Raw genomic sequence first — 18,643 nt, forward strand, 5'->3', positions numbered from 1 at the left:
AGCATGGCTAATATAATTCATTTAGGAAGAGAAGAATTATTTATCATTTTCTGCATATACCTTTATCCTTTAGTATTTTATGATTTGGTGGAGGGAGAAGGCAGTGTAAAGAGGCAAGTCAGCAGAATTTTGTGTTATTCATGCATTTGCTAGGTTATGGAAACCACCTTAAAATTTTTAATCTAATTTCTCATTAAGCTTAATCCTGGATATTCATTCCTTTGTTTTAATAAGATTTATACTTGATTGCACTTTCCTGTAGAAACTATGAACTTTGATCAAACATATCATGAAAGTGAATGTTCTTATTATATACATTTTTTTTTCTTTCCAAAATTAAATTTGGGTGTTATCTCATTTATAATTTAGTTTTCTGTAAATATTTTCCTTTTTATAAGGTCTGTGTGTTGTGTACTTGCTTCCTTGCATTTTCAATAAACCGTATTTTTCCAATAGCAAATTAGAATCCATCATCCATTTATAGTTAACTGTGTGATAATTATATACTAGATAACTGATGATCACCAACAGATTACTTTGGTGAAATATTATTTCTAACATAAACCTTGTAATACTGAAATAACTTATGGTAGATTTTTTAAACTTACGGTGAAACCTCTTACAGCAATCATCTCCTGTAAAATTGCACAGTAAATAGCCATTATTTTTTAGAACATAAAAATAAGCTTCAGTATTAAACATCTGCATAAGATGATTACCTCCACAGTTAACTAGAATTTTTTACTACATTTGATCATCTTGATGTGCTTTCACTATATAATGCACTATTAATCAATTCATTTTTCTTTTATGTTAATATAATAATGTACCTTAAGATAATTAATCCTTTTATAATTTTCGGTCTGAGGCTCCTGTAATGTTAGTGGAGGATTTTTGAACCGCAAAGATATTATTATCCACAATTTTTTCTGCAAAATAAATAAGGAAACTATCATTATTAAAAATCTTAAAGTAAAATGTGATTTTAAACTTCTGTTTGGTTGAGTATTTTAAAACTAATATTTATTTTTAAATTTCTTTTTTGGTTAATTTTATAGGTCTTTAATACTCTAATAATGTGTACTTGAACTTTGTTCTAACCATTGTAACTGGTTTTAAATTATACATTCCTTGAAAGTTCTAACCATTGTAACTGGTTTTAAATTATACATTCTTTGAAAAAAATTTCTATCATAAGTATGGAACATTTGGCTTATTTAGACAGTGTAAGAAATTATTCAGTTTTAAAACTATTTTGTGGCAAACTCTAAATATTAAATGTTTTCAACTTTATTACTGTTAGCATTAACAGAATTCTAAAATTTGTACTGTTTGCAGTCTCGTCATATTCATACCTCATGTTCATTTCCACTGTATAAAGTTTTGAGGTTTTTTTTTTTTTTTTTTTTTATGTTATTCTTCAAGTTCGGCCCTCCAAGTTCACTAAAACTGTCTGCAACTTCAAATAAATGTCTATGTAGAGAAAGGAGGATAAATTCACCTATTATCAGTTGATAAACAAGGAATGTACATATATTCTATACTCACCCTAATTCAAGTTGTTGGCAATCATAGAATTTTTTTAACAACAATATTTTAAAAATATTTTTACGCCTTTGAACATTTTAATTAATGTGACTGAATACATTAAATGTGCAAAATTTGATTAAAAGAATTGTTACTTGATTCGTAAAATTGATTGTTTTTTCTTTCTTTTGGGGGGAGCCACTAGTATTGAACTGATGAAATTTTTACATTACCAGGTGCCTTTACTGTTACTGAATATTTAAGTGTAAGGATGTTTACTGCAGTCAAAGTAATATGTTACTTAGGCAGTTAGTAGATTTTCAGTTGTTTAGAACTGCAACAGAATACCTGGACTGCTGTCAGCATAATGGATATAAATTTTCTTGTAAACAGAAGTCTTAACTTTATCAGAATTAGTTTTTTTAATTTACTTTATACTCATCAATAGCAAGTTTTTTTTTTTTTGTTTTTGTTTTTTTGTTTTTTGTTTGTTTTTGTAAATCCGTAGGGCAGAGACATGGTCATGGTAAATATGAGCACTCGTATTTAACAGGGAGGAAAATCTTTATTGCTAATTTAGATTTAAAGCAATGTTCTGTTTTAATTATTTTATTTAATTTGCAGAAAATTGTTTATATTTAACTTTTTGGTGCAAAACTAAGCTCAATTTAATTGGGCTTTAATGTCTAATCTACAAGGACCATTGGAGCAGAATTTAAAAAGAAAGCCATAAATTAATTTCCTAAAAAGGATAAATGAAGCTATTAAAGTAGAGCATCATCATACTTTTCAACTGTAAGGTAATGAATATTATGTGCCATGTTCCTTATTTTCTAATCCAGCTTGTGTATTTGTAATTAGTTAAATATGTATCTTCAAGTAATACTTAATAATTATCTTTGTTTTCCTTATCGCTGGCTAATTTTAAATGAAAATAATTAAATATCATTTTTGCGTCTGCAAAAATTTTATGAAATTGTCGAAAATACAATTAATTGTGAAAAAAGAGTATTACATTTCATCTGTAAATAAATCAGTAAGTAAATGAATTCTTATAGGATCTTAGGTCACAAAACAATGTATTTGATTCTGAATATCATACTATATATCACATTCTATAAATTTAAGCATTGCTAATTTGCATTCATGGGCTCTTTACGCCACATTGCATTATATTAATGTTTGTAAGTCTGCCTTTTTACTTTGAAAGTTTCACCGCACGTGCCTGTCTTAGGGATTTAATATGTATCCTTTCACTTGATTAATTGTTTAATTTTAGATGACTGCATTTTTTAGATCAATTTTATGTTTGATTCAAGAAATATGTTCATTAACATTAATCATAAAATAAAATGAGGCTTCAATTAAATAATTTTATCTCTTTTGTGACATACAGATCAGGGATGTCAAATATGATGCTAGCACACCAATATAACCAGATGCAAATATGCTTTCTTTTCATACACTCTGTTGTATTTTTTAATAAATTGTTATATTGAATCATTGCACACCTTAATTCATTTAAATGGCAGGTGTTTCTTTAGATTCTGATACATCTGCCTATGCTGGTATCAAAATATAAAGGAATAACTCTTGCCACTTCTTTTGGTTTAAAACAAGTAATTCAAAGATGACATTATTTGTTTACATAGTGTAAACAAATAATGTCATCTTTGAATTATTTATTAAGAATTATATGCAGGGAACATGTACTACATTGCAGAATCATGACAACATAGCAGTCCAATCCATACTATGTAATCTTCCCGTATAGATCATATTAAGCTGTATTTTTCCTATTAATACTTAATCAAGGAAGTTTCAAATGTTTCAGCTATTGAAAGCATGTCACAGGTTAATATGTTTAGTGTGTTATTTTGCTCTTTGTTTTGAATTAAAACAAGTAGATTTTAACATAATGAATAGTTATCGTATGTAAAAAAAATTAGTGAATTTTTTAGGAAAAGGAAATGTTTTATTTTTTGATGAACACCTTTATTTTCGAAATTTTAATTTATATTTTTATTTTATAAAAAATTTTGACATTCCTGATCTAGAGCTTATATTTTCATTGTGGTTACTTAATCTTATTTTGAATAAAGGTAATCTATTCTGGTATTTATATTGTAATTTGTCATACCATTATTTCTACTCTTGGCTGATTTTAAAATAATTATGTTTTCATATTAGGTTGTATTAATATTATTTCTTTTACAAAATTTCAAGGTGCATACAAAAACTGTGTGCTTGACTGAATGGTGCTTTTCTCATTAAAATGAAAAGTGGTGTTTTATACCTATGAGATCCTATGATCCTATGAAGTATGATTTTGATGTATTGTCATATAATGGCCTGGATATTAACTAATGATTTTAAATTGATATTTGCGGTGAAGGTTTTACTTTCTGGTTGTTTTAGAGTATTTTTATATGTTCATGTCGGTTTGTATGCCATGGTAATATAGCTATGATTTAATAAAAATTATTTAAAATGTATTATTTTGTTCTCTAATGCATAATTTTATATGTATCCATGTGGGATTCCCTTGTATATTTAAAAATTTTCAATTAACTGATTGCACTTTTTAAAAATTATTATTATATAAACATTCTGCCATACCAAATAAACATTCAGGCTTTGTTTTTACTTGATATTTTTTAAGAAAAACATCTTTTAAAGGTTTTATATATTTTTTCTTTAAGGATAGACATGCAGCTATATGTCATTATGTTTCATGTTTTTCAATGGCAACTTAAATTTCAACTATTAAAAAGTTATTTGCTCCATAATTAAAAACATAATTATTATCACTTAAAAAGCATAGCATTTATCACTTATTTAATAATCTGGCAGATTTATTTTATTTAGTAGACGCAGTAGTGATAAATCAACATTTAAAACTTACTGATAAAACATATTTTTTAAAACCATTTAATTAGCTTCTGATTCATAAAAAAATTGTTTTGAGTTTCTGCATGCTCTGGTATTTATTTTTATTGTTGATCTTATTTATGTGTTTTTATTGCCCTTAATTATGTTGCTAGTAGGACATCCTGAGATTTGAGAATGAGATTAATCAATGTTTTTACTGAAGTACAATTCAATATTTTTCTATAACAAGTTGTCTTGTCAGTCTGATATTTTTCATATTGATACAATGTGCTACTAAGATGTGTTTTAAGAAATTCCTGCATAGATTTTTGTAGTTTTTTTTGTTTCAGAATAATTGTGACTGTTATAATGTTTGTATTAATTAAATACTTAATTTAGTCTTCAGAACAAGCCCAATTTTATATTTCAAGGGAAAAAAATTGCAATGAATAAAAAATGTTTTTCCTATTGGATTAATTGTCAAATTTAGTTTATGTTTTGATTATAAAATCGTCAGTGACTGAAATTTGAACTAGTTTTTTGAAATGTAAATCAGAATTCCTGTATATTCAACTTTTAGGAGTTTCCATGGACAAATAAATCAAATTCACTTGCCATATATGATGAACATGTTATCAAATTAAGTGTAAATAATAATTTTGATAAATTTATTAAAAATACAATGAAACTAAAGACATGAAAATATATCTCACTCATTGTGAAGCAAACTAAAGGAATATATATGAACATTTAACCATTTTAAAAAGGAATGCAATATATCAAGTATGGATAAAACTGTTCATTCTGTAAAGAAATTTGTTAAAATATTTTCATAACAAATATTCTTAAAGTGTTTCGAAATAAAACTGAAAAGCTAAGAACGATTGAATCGGGGAAAAAAAAAAAAGTGAAATAAATGAAAGTTATTAACTATAACAGTTACACATTGTAGTGACTTCTAAATTGATCAATTTATTTTTTAAAGGCCATTATAGTTTTAAAGAGCTCTGTTTTTGAAACTATAATAGAACACAATTAAGTTTGCATTTCTAAAGCGAAGAGAGGACAGTAGCTCACTGGGTGAATAAGAGGGTTGGGGTTTCATAAAATTGCATAAAGTGCTAGGTGTATAAAATGCTTTCTGCAGGAAAAACTAAGATTACAGCAGTTCTTCATTTGTTATCTTTCTTAAAGAAGCAATTTTTGTTTAGTGGTTGTTGCTTAAAATACTTGCTTTTTATTATTTGAACAGGATTGGTCTGCACTTCTTTTTACTTCTGTGGCTTTTAGAAAAAATTCTGATATTTTGAAGCATGTTTCTACACTGGTTATCATAAAATTAAGGAAAAATCACAAAAATAGCGATAACTCCCTCAAAAAAAAAAAAAAAAAAAAGGCCAAACCGTGTAAAATTTGAATATGTTTCCAATATAAGAGTAGCTGAGTAAAACTGCAATATGCAAATTAGTGGCGCTGCACTCGGAATATGTCATCTGCGAGGAGAATAAAAGTCCATGTTTCAGAGCAAGCCCACATATTTCACTGTGATATTGACTTTAGAAGTCTGAGATAACCAATTTGTAACAATGACCTCCAGGCATCATTTGCCTGCAGAACTACGATAGACAGCCATTGGGAGACGTGAGGCAGGATATAGTCAAACAGAAGTGGCCAAATGGCTAAATGTGAGTCCTGCGGTTCATAGACTTTGGAGGTGATTTCAAACCACAGATTCAGCCAAGGACGGCCAACTGCTACGACGAGCTCTGATGACCGATATTTGACATTATGTGCATGCAGGAATAGAACCGCTAGTCCGACTCTTCTTAGATCCTTCCTTGCTGCAGCCACCGGAAGGTTAGTGTCAGTGTCAACTGTGCGTAGAAGGCTTCACGAAGGTGGTCTGTATGCGAGACGACCAGCCATTTGCGTGCCGCTCACATCACACCATAGGAGGGACCGTTTGCTGTAGGTACGACAGCATATCCACTGGACGCTTGATCAGAGAAGGCTTTTCTCTTTACGGATGAGTCCAGGTTTAGTCTAGAAAGTGATAGTAGGCGTTATTTGATATGGAGAGAACCTGGAACTGGTTATCATCCATCAAACATCCGTTAAAGAGATGCATACAAAAAAGGCAGTGTCTGTGTTTGGGATGGCATCTCTTTGGGTGGACGCACAGACCTCCATGTCTTTCCAATGGAAACCATGAATGCTCCGGTTTATAGAGATAACATCCTTGATGCTTACATGTGCCGGGGCAATAGGTGATGCTTTCCTGTTACAGGATGATAACTCAAGACCACACAGGGCTCTCGTCGTAGATGATTATCTTCAACAGGAAACAGTTATGTGCATGGAGTGGCCAGCTCGATTCCCGGACTTGAATCTTATCGAGCACGTTTGGGATGATTTAGAGAGACGTCTATCTGCTCTCAGTCTGTCCCCTCAGATCCTTGCCACGCTTGCAACAGCTTTGCAAGAGCAATGGCTCTCGCTTCCTATGGAACTGATAGACCGCATAATTGAAAGCATCACTCATCACTGTGTGTGCTGTATTGCTTCGAGAGGCGACCATATTCCCTATTGAAGGTACTTCCTATAGCAAACTGACACCTTTGATTTGTTCATTTTATACATGTGCTAATTTTTATACTATCATAATTGTCTGGTAATTTATTTTTATGTTATTTGATACCTTACTATGTGTTGTATATTGTGGGTAAGTTTTATAAAATTCTACATGTAACTTTTTCAGTAATCGTGATTTTTCCTTAATTTATGATAACCAGTGTATATTTCCCAACTTGCTTCAACTATTTTTCATTTCCCTGACTTTCCAGGTGGGTGAAAGATCAGAGAGATGAAAAATTTCAAGTATATGATCAAATAAATCAAATAACTAAATATTACACTGTATCATATTTCCATAATAAGACATTTTTGAACAATTTGACATGTACATAAAACACTTTGGATTTATGAAAACAATTTTTGTAATAAATTTCATTGTATTGCTGTGTAGTACTATAATATAAAAAAAGCTTCGATAATACAGTGCCTGCCACTTATTAAAATTCACTAGTTAAACTCAGCCACTTATTTCCTTATTTCGTTCCAGAAACCAGTACAAATATATACTAATGAATAGAAAAACTGCTGCTTACTAAACTCATCTCTGCTGCCTATTAAGCACAGATTGGCAAAAAACTGATCCTTCAGTGCCAGATTATTTTACTTAACCTATTGAAGCTTTCTGTATTTCATCCATTTACCTTATTGTGGACCAATGTTTTATTGTTTAGGTATGCAGTACTGCAATAAAATGTGTTTCATGAACTTTTTCTATTTTCAGTCTGCACCAGTGAGACACAGTTTTCAGAGCTCTTTATCTGCAGTGGGCTTCAAAGGAGCAGAATTTCCTCATCTTAAAGCTGAAAAAAAAAAAAAATGCTTTACATGTACTGTAAATGAGTATGGTTTCCTTCTAAAATACCAGCTGATAGGAGGTGGAAGTGAAACTTCCATATCCTATCTTTAAAGATTTTCCCATTCCAAATTTTTTCTTTGGCATAAATTCATTATGTTATAAAGTATTTCTCCCACCTTAGCATGCCTTCGTGGTGTAGTGGTCAGTACGCTAGACGCGTGTGTCAAGAGGTCCGTGGTTCGTGTCCTGTCAAGGACATTGCTCATTTTTCCAATTTTCGTACTTCCAAGTAACTTAATGACTCTACAATGTTCACCAAGAGTTATAAAAGAAGCTCCTGAAATGTTTCTTAATGCTACTATACATTAACAGTCTTTGAATGAAAAGGAAGTTATAATTTTAAGCTGAAGAAAAAGAAAGCATTGGTCATGCTTTTAATCATGAAGTGGCAGAACAGCTAAATAGATAAAGGGCAGTCTTTCTGCTGACTAAAAAAGGAAGTTTTAAAATTTGAGTGGATCACTAGAAGAAGCGTTTTTTACTTTGTTGTGTGCTTAAACTGTAACATGTTGAAAATGTCTATGAAAAAAGACGTAAGTCTGAATGAACAGGATAAATTGCTAAAAGATTTTACTGTTCTTGGCATTTGCAGTCGCAGAAAATATACTTTTAAACTAGCAGTTTCCCAAACAGCATTGTGCAGTTTACTTAAACAGGGAATCAGCATGTGTCCTATATTATAGAGCAGTAGTGGCCAACTTTTTTGTATATAAGATCTACTTTTTATCTTAAAAGTATGTTGCGATTGACTTGACATAGGTGTAGTCTAAGGGGGGGAGAAGGGTGTAAAATACATACAATGTTTATACACTGTTTCAGTATAAGGAGCATTCCAGCAAAGTATAGGTAGATAAGTAAAATATAATGTTCAAAACTATTTTTTGAATCACTCATTAAGTTTTCAAGATATACGCTCATGAAAAAAATAAATTTCCAGACCCAACTTTTAATAGCAGCATTCTGTACATGTGGTATCTAAAAAATTTGATTTTCCTACACTTTTTCAAGATAGCTTATTACTAATTTAAAATGCAGTTTAATTTTATTTGCTGTCATATATAAGTTGTACTATTTGTTTGATGGAAAAAAAATGTTATAAAAATGCATAATATGGCAGATAATTTTATTTCAGTATTTCACTTTCACTTTTTTTGGGCCAGGAGAATTTATCATGAAAAAATAACATGGCTTACTTTTTGCTAATCTATCAATAGCTCTCTGAGCATACCTCCTACTGAAACATACACTCTTAGACGGAAAAAAAAAAAAAAAAAAAAAAAAAAAAAAAGACTCACCGAGAAGATATAAAGGAAATCGGACACAAATTGATGTGCATTTTGCATTTCCCGTCGAATTTTACATTTTGCCTGCCAATGAATGAACGGTTGTCCCTACAGCGCATCTGATCTGCGCAACTGGCAGGATATTTAAGAGGAGAAATTAGGATTCCAGGTCATAAATTCTTCACGAATTTCATTCCGTGTACTCTGGTAGACAGTAACTATGCCTCACATACGGGTGCGCGAACGATATGCGCAGATGTCAGAATTAGAGAGAGGTCGTGTAGTAGGCTCAAAGAAGCCGGTTGGTCTTATCGGCGAATAGGTCGACATTTGAGCAGGAGCAATGCCACTATTGACGATGTTGGCAGGAATTTGTGAACCATGGCCGCACACAGCGTCAAGAAGGAAGTGGTAGGCCTAGGAAAACGACAGAACGTGAAGACCGAGCAATCGTCAAGGCGGCATTCACAGCCCCAGATGCATCATTATCATCGATTGTACGTGCAACTAGTGCTTCAGTGACCGCAAGGACCGTTCATAGACGGCTCACAGAAAGGGGGCTGAGGTCACGGCGCCCCTTGCGCGGACTACCATTGACCTCTGTGCAACGTCAAGCCCGTTTGCAGTGGCCATTCGCACTGGAATGTCACATACTGGAGTAGAATAGTCTTCAGTGATGAATCCCGCTTTGAACTGAGCGCCGATGACCAGCGAAGGCGAGTCTGGAGACGTCCAGGGTAACGTTGTGATACCAACCTAACCTGACTGTCTTCCGGCAGACAGGCCGACAACCAGGAGTGATCGTCTGGGGTGCCATTTCATTTCATAGTATCATGTCGGCCCTTTGGTTGTCCTCCGTCGCAACCTTACAGCACAGCGGTACGTCGACGAAGCTCTAAGGCCCGTTGTGTTGCCTTTCATGTTACGCCACCCTGGGCTTACATTTCAGCTAGATAATGCCCGCCCCCACATTGCACTTGTTTCTGCTGCTTGCCTTAGTGCTTGCCGAACATTACCTTTTCCAGCAAGGTCGCCGGATCTCTCTCCAATTGAGCACGTTTGGAGCATTATGGGCAGGGCACTCCAACCAGCTCGGGATGTTGACGATCTAACGCGCTAGTTGGACAGAATTTGGCATGATATCCCACAGGAGGACATCCATAACCTCTATCAATCGATGCCACGCAGAATAACTGCTTGCAGGAGGGCCAGAGGTGGACAAGTGCATTACTGACTTTTTCACTTTGTGAAGCTCTATCACTTCAATAAATCCTCCGATTTTTCTCAAACTGTAATAATTTATTTTTCTGTACATGTACCGCTTTTCGTCGCATTCGGATAACTCCTTGGTGTTTTTTTTTTTTTTTTTTTTTTTTTTTTTTTTTTTTTTTTTTTTGCTGTGTGTGTCTAAGAGTGTAGATATAAGGTTTATCTACGTACGTAAAAAACAACCATAATTATTTAAAGATCCCAAAAACTCATGTCAAAGGAAAAAAAAGAACATGGATAAATAGTAACAATATTTACTAGTAGTAAGCCACGGTACTCGGGCGGCGGAAGTGACGCCACAGAAAAGGGGCGTGGTCTCCGCCATCTTGGATCACGTAAAAACCGGAAGTGACGTTGAGTGGAATAACGTCATGCATACTTTCGTTTTTATTCTGTGGCAACGATTTTGTTTTGAAAGTTTTTATTTTTTGTGGCAACAAGCTCTTGAACCACGTGTTTGGCATGACATCAATTTTAATTTATTATTTTTAATTATTTAATACGTCATTAATTTTTAATTATTTACTCTTTTTAATAAGTATTTTAGTTATTTAGTACGTCATTATTTTAATTATTACCTTTAATTAATTTTTATATTTTCTCTGAATTTTAAAAGCAACTCCATGAGCTGGCTTCGAACCCTCCATCTCTTGTATAGAAGCCTGAGTTTTAACCACAAGGCTATGCTTTATCTCTTGAATCTTCTTATTTGAAACCCTCTGACTTATTTGCACCATTGATGTCATGAGGCTGAAAATCTGCGCATGCGCTTTGACATGAAAAACGCGTGACACATTTGTTTTTACACGATGGCTAGGATTTCATTACTTTATTTATTGCTGTTTTAAATGTAAGATTTCACCCACATTTCAAATTTCTCTCTTTTTACTTCCTTGTACGAAGTAAAAAGGAAGTATTGTAATCGCGAAAAGTTTCAGGCAGCATATTTCAACGAAAATATCCATTTTGACCGCTATCGAATGCAATTTAACGATTTTTTTGCGTGATATCTGTACGTAAGGACAGAATAAGACTCGCTTCCTCCAAAAAAATTACAAAACTGCTTTAAAATTAATTCTGAAGAGAATTTTTCGTGGCGTATGTACGTATCTCGCATAACTCGAAAACGAGTAGCTTCAGAACGTTGAAATTTTGTATATAAGGCTGCTATAACATGTAGATGTGCACCTCGTATTTTGGTCGCAATTGGCCGCACCAAACGTATATAAATACTACGAGTATATATATATATATCCACTTTGTTACTCGGTACAGTGATCTCAGTTTCTTTACTCTTATATGTTTGTAAATTGTACCTTTTTTGCTTTAAAAATGATTGAATTATGTTGTTCTTATCTTCCGGTTAAGGTTTTCATGCCTTTCGTAATTCTGGAAGCAATATATGTACAATTATCAACAATTTAAAAGCTGTTTAAGTGCGGTTAAGTTTTAAATAACATGGCGGACATATTTGTTTACATTTGAAACAGCAGAATTGTAGATTTGTTGCCAATCTAGAGAGACTAAGCTTCGCAACAACAAAAATAACGCCTTCATTTATTATAGCGAATTAAATCATGCTTAATCCTTTCTGGAATTTTTTCGAGGAAATAAGTGTTTAAGATTTACTTCGTAATTTTTAATACAGATATTTTGAGTTTTTATGTATTTTTGGCTTGTCGCTAAGTGAGAACTGAATTAATTGAATGAGAAATACTCAATCGTCTGTGAAAAACTGTTTTTTTTTTTTTTTTTTTTTTTTTTTTTTTTTTTTGTTTGTTTGTTTAATTTTTTTTCATACATCGTTCTAGCTTTATTATAGTATTTGAATAGAACATGTGGCAACGATAAGATAATTCTTCAAATGGTATAAATTTTGTGCATTCAGAGTGTCGTTATAGTAAACAAATATAGTGAATTTTAAAGAGTGCATTTATTCTATTGTGGTTTATGCGCTGTCGACGAAGTAGATTTAAATGAAATTCAAGAAACAAATGCGTATAATTTAATATTCCGTACAAGGAAGTCGTGGTGTACACATCAGATTTTTATATTTTATTGGGATATTTTAATTGTTTCCCTTTTTCTTCTCATTCTTGCTAAATTTATTAATTTTTCATTTAATATGTTTTCATTTTTCAAACATAAATTTTATTTTTAACTTTCTCAAATTGACGTTTATTTTTACAAAAGTGAATTTACTTTTATTTTGCAAAAGATTTTTTTTTTTTTTTTTCAAATTTATTCCTTTTCGTGTTTTTACTTTAATTTTTTTATATTTAACTTTCTTTTTTGATTTTAAAAAAGTAATATTTATTTTGACGAATTTAAATTTTACTTTTTATTTTGCAAAAGTTTTTTGTTTCTTTTCAAATTTATTAATTCTCGCATTTTTACTTTATTTTTTATTTATTTATTTTACATTAACTTTTTTTGGTTTTACAAAAGTAATATTTATTTTTTCCTTTTCGCTTTTTTATTTTAAAAAAAGTTGCTACTACATTTTTTAACTTTATTTTGTCTTACAAAAGTAATATTTATTTTCATAAGTTTAATTTTTTTTGAGTTTTTCGTTTACACCAATGCAGGGTTTTTTTTTTTTTTTTTTTTTCCCTTATGCATTTTACTTCCAAAAGTAATTTTTTTTTCTTACATTTTTATTTTACCCTTAACTTTTTTCCCTTGTTTTAAGTACAGTATGATATTACATTTCCATTTCTCCAAAAGTAAACTTTCCTACATTTCTCTGTCTTTGAAATTTTAAGCTGGAATTTACATGCATATAACTTCACTAGATTATATTTTCTGTAACTTTAAACGAATATGCAGAATGTTCATATATAGTTTAACTGAAATACTACATTTCTTACTTTTTTATTACTAAGTTGGAGATACTCAGAACTTTTCCTTCTAATGTATTGTACTAACTATTAATGACTGTATTAACTTTTTGGCCAACTATACAAAACTTCGCTGATTCTCTTTTACACGTCTTACTTTTATTCAAAGAATTCACCAAACTATGTCTGACAAATGTAATTTTTACACTTTCCATTTACACATTTACCCTTATATTTATAAAACATCTTTATGCTGTATTTCTGATTCCTTTTCCCCAAAAAATTAAATATAGACTTATACAAATTTCGTTATTCCAAGACCTACTGACTTTAAACAAATCTTATAAGGAGCAATAAATTTTCATGGTATGAAGTCTACTCAAACCAATGCATGAGGCATTTCTACCTAGTTCAGTTTAAGGATACGTACCAGTAGTACTTCATTTCTTCTTATTTTACTTTACAGACATTTATACATATATATTCAGAACACTCCCTTTTATTCAGTAACATTCGTTTACACAAAATGTGTGTTAGTAATATAAACACAAAATAATTCGAAGCTTATTTTTGGAATTATATAGCATATGAAATGTAAATTTAATAAAAAGAGATATAATGAGGATCAAGTACTTTGCAAAATCTTGCAAAGTACTTGATCCTCATTATATCTCTTTTATATTAAATTTATTTACATTTTATATGCTATATAATTTGCAAAGTACTTGATCCTCACTATATCTCTTTTTATTAAATTGACATTTTGTATGCTATATAATTCCAAAAATAAGCTTCGAATAGGATGAATATTAGTACATTCTACTGAATTGCCTAGTTCTGAAGAATTTCTTTTACTTCCAGATTTTTACCTTATTACTGATAGGAAAAATTACATTTACGTGAGAGATTTGGAATACTGAAGTTCATATGAATGTTCAATAAAGAGAACAAAATCCGGCGTTTTGTCATAATTGACTAATACTCTGAATAATAAAATTTTAAGAAAACATTACCTTCATTCACGTGAATAAAATACATTCTCAAAAGCAAACATCCAGGAAATCTATCACAAGTTTCAAAATAAACGGTATACAAATATATTTTTAAGTATTTAAATATTTCATAAGCTAAAGATAAACCAAAGTATCGAGAATTCATTGGCATATACCAACAGCAAAGATAAAATAGTTTCCAATAGCAAAGAGAAAACAGTTTCGAAATGTCTAAACGACTACTTAGAGCACACTCTCAAAACGTTTGCGAAAAGACAATGACATCACAAAGACATAAATTTTTAAGTTAGGAAAATTTTCTCTACTGAACATATGTGTCTACGAAATTCTTTCGAAAAAGTGGAAATTAAATAATCATTTCGATACTTCGCTAGAAATCAAGTATTATAAATGAACAACAATTTAAAAATTAACCAAGAGCTCAACAGAGTACATATATAAATTATTTTGCGAATCGGTTATGAACTTTTAACTAGGATATATCCAGAATTTTCAAAATTAGTGATGAAACGTTTAATTTAACCCTTGAGATTTTACTAAAGAAGTCTCAAATATTAAAAGGATGGTTAAAATTTTGCTAACAGAAGGAAAAAATATGCCTTTTTTTAAAATATTCGCATGATATGTGATAAAAATGAAAGCACGGCTCCGGTTCAGCAATGCAATACAAGGTGTTAAGTAAAAAGTTTCTAAACTGAGTTTTTTTGTCACGTACGAAATGTGTTGAAAGAGGGAAAATTAGTAATATATTAGCAGTGGACTAGGAAACAAATTTTCAAAGATGATACTGTGGTATGAAAATTAATCAAAAAGTATAACATGTAAAAATTTTTTCTTCGCAATAAGTTATGAATGTTTTCGTTTCAGTGGAATGAAGTTAGAAAGTACAAATTTGGTAATGAAACACTCATTTCAGCCTTTAAGATTTTATTAAAAGATGCAATAAACACATTGACTTGAAACAATAAGTTAAATTAGAACAATCGTTCATCAATACAATATACAGTCAAAAGTCTTTAACCCCTTAACTGCCGCGGGCGTATATATACGCCTTGCTCAGCCGATGCGTTAACTGCCCCAGGCGTATATATACGTCCTTCCAAACTGCTATCATTTGCTTTGCGCTGCTACACCTAAAATTATTCGCAAAGTTAACGCATCGGCTGCGCATCTGGGGAAGTTAACGCATCGGCTGAGCAAGGCGTATATATACGCCCGCGGCAGTTAAGGGGTTAATCCGGACTCGCCGGAACTTCGGCGATTCCGGATTATAGATCATCAGTTTAAATCTGGTAAGATGGCATGCAGAAATTATAAAACTAAAAATATGAAACCGTAATTTATGAAATAAAGAGCAATTATAATCTAAAGGGTATCAAAATTTACAACAAAAAAGGATTAATATTTATTTGTTTACTTTATTAAACATTTCTTTCAACGCGCGCATGCGTAAAGCATACATTACGCATAGTCAAAATTAGAAAATTGCAACCAGAAAACTATTTGATGTGTATTCATGATATTTATAATAACGAGAAATTTGATTTAAATCATATGAAAGACGGAGTACATCAAGATGAAATACTGCATTTAGTAAGGGATTATAAGCCTAATATAATAAAAACATCTGCTCTGAAGATAAAGATAGTGCTGACAGGTCAACTTCCAGTTCACTGCGCGCCGCGACGTCCCCTCCCCCTCCGCAGAGCAGCGTGAAATTGATAGAGATTTCGGAATGGTTATAGAAACAAAGGATATGCCTTTATCCATTTTTTGCAACAATTCCACTTTTTGTTTGATGGACATTGAAGCATGCTTTCGCTTTATAGATCCTTTGGCAGCTCCAGAATCGGAAATTCTTTTTGGCATAATCGAAAGTTCAAGCTTACTTTTATAAAATTGCTCAACAGTTTGCAAAAAATAATAAGCCGGATCCAATTAGAAGATTAAGGAACAACGCAATCTGCAACATTAACTGAAATAGATAATTTTAGCCTAGCTTATACCGTCCGTTATACATTAAATGCGCATGCGTAAATGCATCATACGTTTGCGCATGCGCAGAAAGTTTGTAGCTTTGTGGTCCGGATTATGGACGTCTGGATTAAAGACTTTTGACTGTATTAGATATGTACGGTTAATTGTTTTTTCGAATATTATACAGAAGAAACTTTTGAGTCAAAGAGAAACATATTTACAAAACAATATTCTTAGTTTCCTAGTAATTTAATCAATTAATTTTAATTCCTAGTAATTTAAATCAAAGCGCTGATGTTTCTTATGAATGTGAGATATTTTCTTAGACATGCTTCTAATGAAATTAGTATTTAAACTTCTTTTAAGAAAGAAATAGACTTCATGAGAAAAATCTATGACAATGCAAGGTCAGTGATTTTTGTTGACTTAGAGAAAATATTCAAAGTCTGCATGAACTGTGTTAAAAGTCTCTATTATCTACTGCATTCGAATACATCTAGGTCAGCGAAAATTAATCTATCCCTGTAGTATACTAAGATAAATTTCCATTTCTTTTCTTAATTTCTGATTCAGTGTGGTAGTGTTGTTGAAGTTAAATCTTCTAAATGTGTAACACAATGATTAAATCAAATAATATAACTGTTTAGTAAAAATTTGTTCTCAAGACTTTACAGGACATTGTAAACGATAAATAAGAAAATATTTGAAAATTCAGTTATTTGCAGTGGTAGTAATGTAAAAAATGGTAATATTCAAAGTGTTCAAAAGATTATCGATAAGGTACTTCACAAAAAACGGTTTATGAAAACACGAACACATCACAGCCATCCGTAAATAACTTTCGTCCAAACTGAAAATTTTTTACTCTAGATTTACTTTGGATGCAGGAAAAAAAACATTAAAGGATTCAAAATGAAGATACTCATGTAAACGTTCCGAAAATAAATGTACAGTATTTCACGAAATATTCACTTAACTTCTAACTCGTTTGTAATTTTGTTAAATCATATGTAATGAGCGTATGTGAGATACGAAATGCATTCATATGCGAAAAAAATAAACATTTAACTATCTGGTTATGAATCAAATTACATTGGAAGTGTAATGGCATGAAAAGTAGAAAAAATATATCTGTATGGAAAATGTTGATGATAATTTCTGAGTGCGTTTTTTTTTTCGAATAAAAAAAATTTGTTAAAGACTCCTAGGTTAGTAATGAACTACTAAATTCGATCAATTTTCATCAAGAACGCAGTAAGAAGTTCTTCGTACTGGTAAAATATTACTTAAATTCTCTAGCTTTGTGACTTCCCTCAGACATTGGCGGGACCATCGGCTGTCTGAGCAATACAAGACAACTATGTGTTTAATAGGTTACTTCAAAGCTATGAAAGAAAATACGTTTGAGGAAAAAATATGGACATTTTCAAGAAAATTGTCTTCTTTTGTTCTTTCCGTATTATAATTGTAAATAAAATGCAAAAATTAAGTAAATACGTAGATAAATCTCAAGAAAAACTATAAATTTATATTAAATGTGTACTTAAAGTCTATGTAAAGTTGGAAAACAGTGATCTTAATACATCTGAAAAAGTAGTTCATATACAATGCATTAAAATTTTACTATCGATCTATGAATTCATGAAAATCATTTAATCACGTTCGCTTGTTTACTCTTGTCGTTTTAATCTTTTGAGTTGTATTATTTCTGAATCTGAAGCTTTAAAACACAAAATCACTCTGATTTATCAACTTGTGTCTAAATGTAGAATACAGTCAACCAAATGGAAGATTTTAGTATAAGTAAATGTACTGCAGACAAAATAAAATTAAAAATTCATGATTATTTTTCGTGCTCTGGTCATGAAACTATTCCTGACTGATCCCATTCGGAACATTTTCAGAAAAAATATTCGTTTCTTGTTCATGTTTTGCATAATCAGGCACTAATTTTGTAGGAAATATGGCATTTTCTTATTCCATTTTATATTCCACTGTTACAGTCTGGCTTGGGAAAAATTTTTTCCATGGATATGGCGTACTTCTCCTGTATGTCTGCATGTCTGCCACTGTTCTAATAAATTACAATACTAACGTGTGAAAAAAATCCCTAGTTATACAGGAATGATCTTGAATGTTTGCTTAATCTGAAACGAAAAATGCAACCTATGTGCAAAAATAGAGCAAGTTTATCTTAAAAGTAAATGTTGTATTTTTAAATATAGTTACTTCAAATTTATTTTCAATGTGTGAACAGGAAATATGTTTTAAGTACCTTTACAAACTTACTTTGTCTTAATTTTGTTCTATTTTCATATAAAAATTAAAATTTACCAGAAAATTGCATTCTTAAAAGCGTGATTAAATTCATTT

This window comes from Stegodyphus dumicola, chromosome X2, assembly GCF_044657685.1.
Source record: "Stegodyphus dumicola isolate Sdum_Otavi_A_Nest chromosome X2, ASM4465768v1".
Classification (NCBI taxonomy): domain Eukaryota; kingdom Metazoa; phylum Arthropoda; class Arachnida; order Araneae; family Eresidae; genus Stegodyphus; species Stegodyphus dumicola.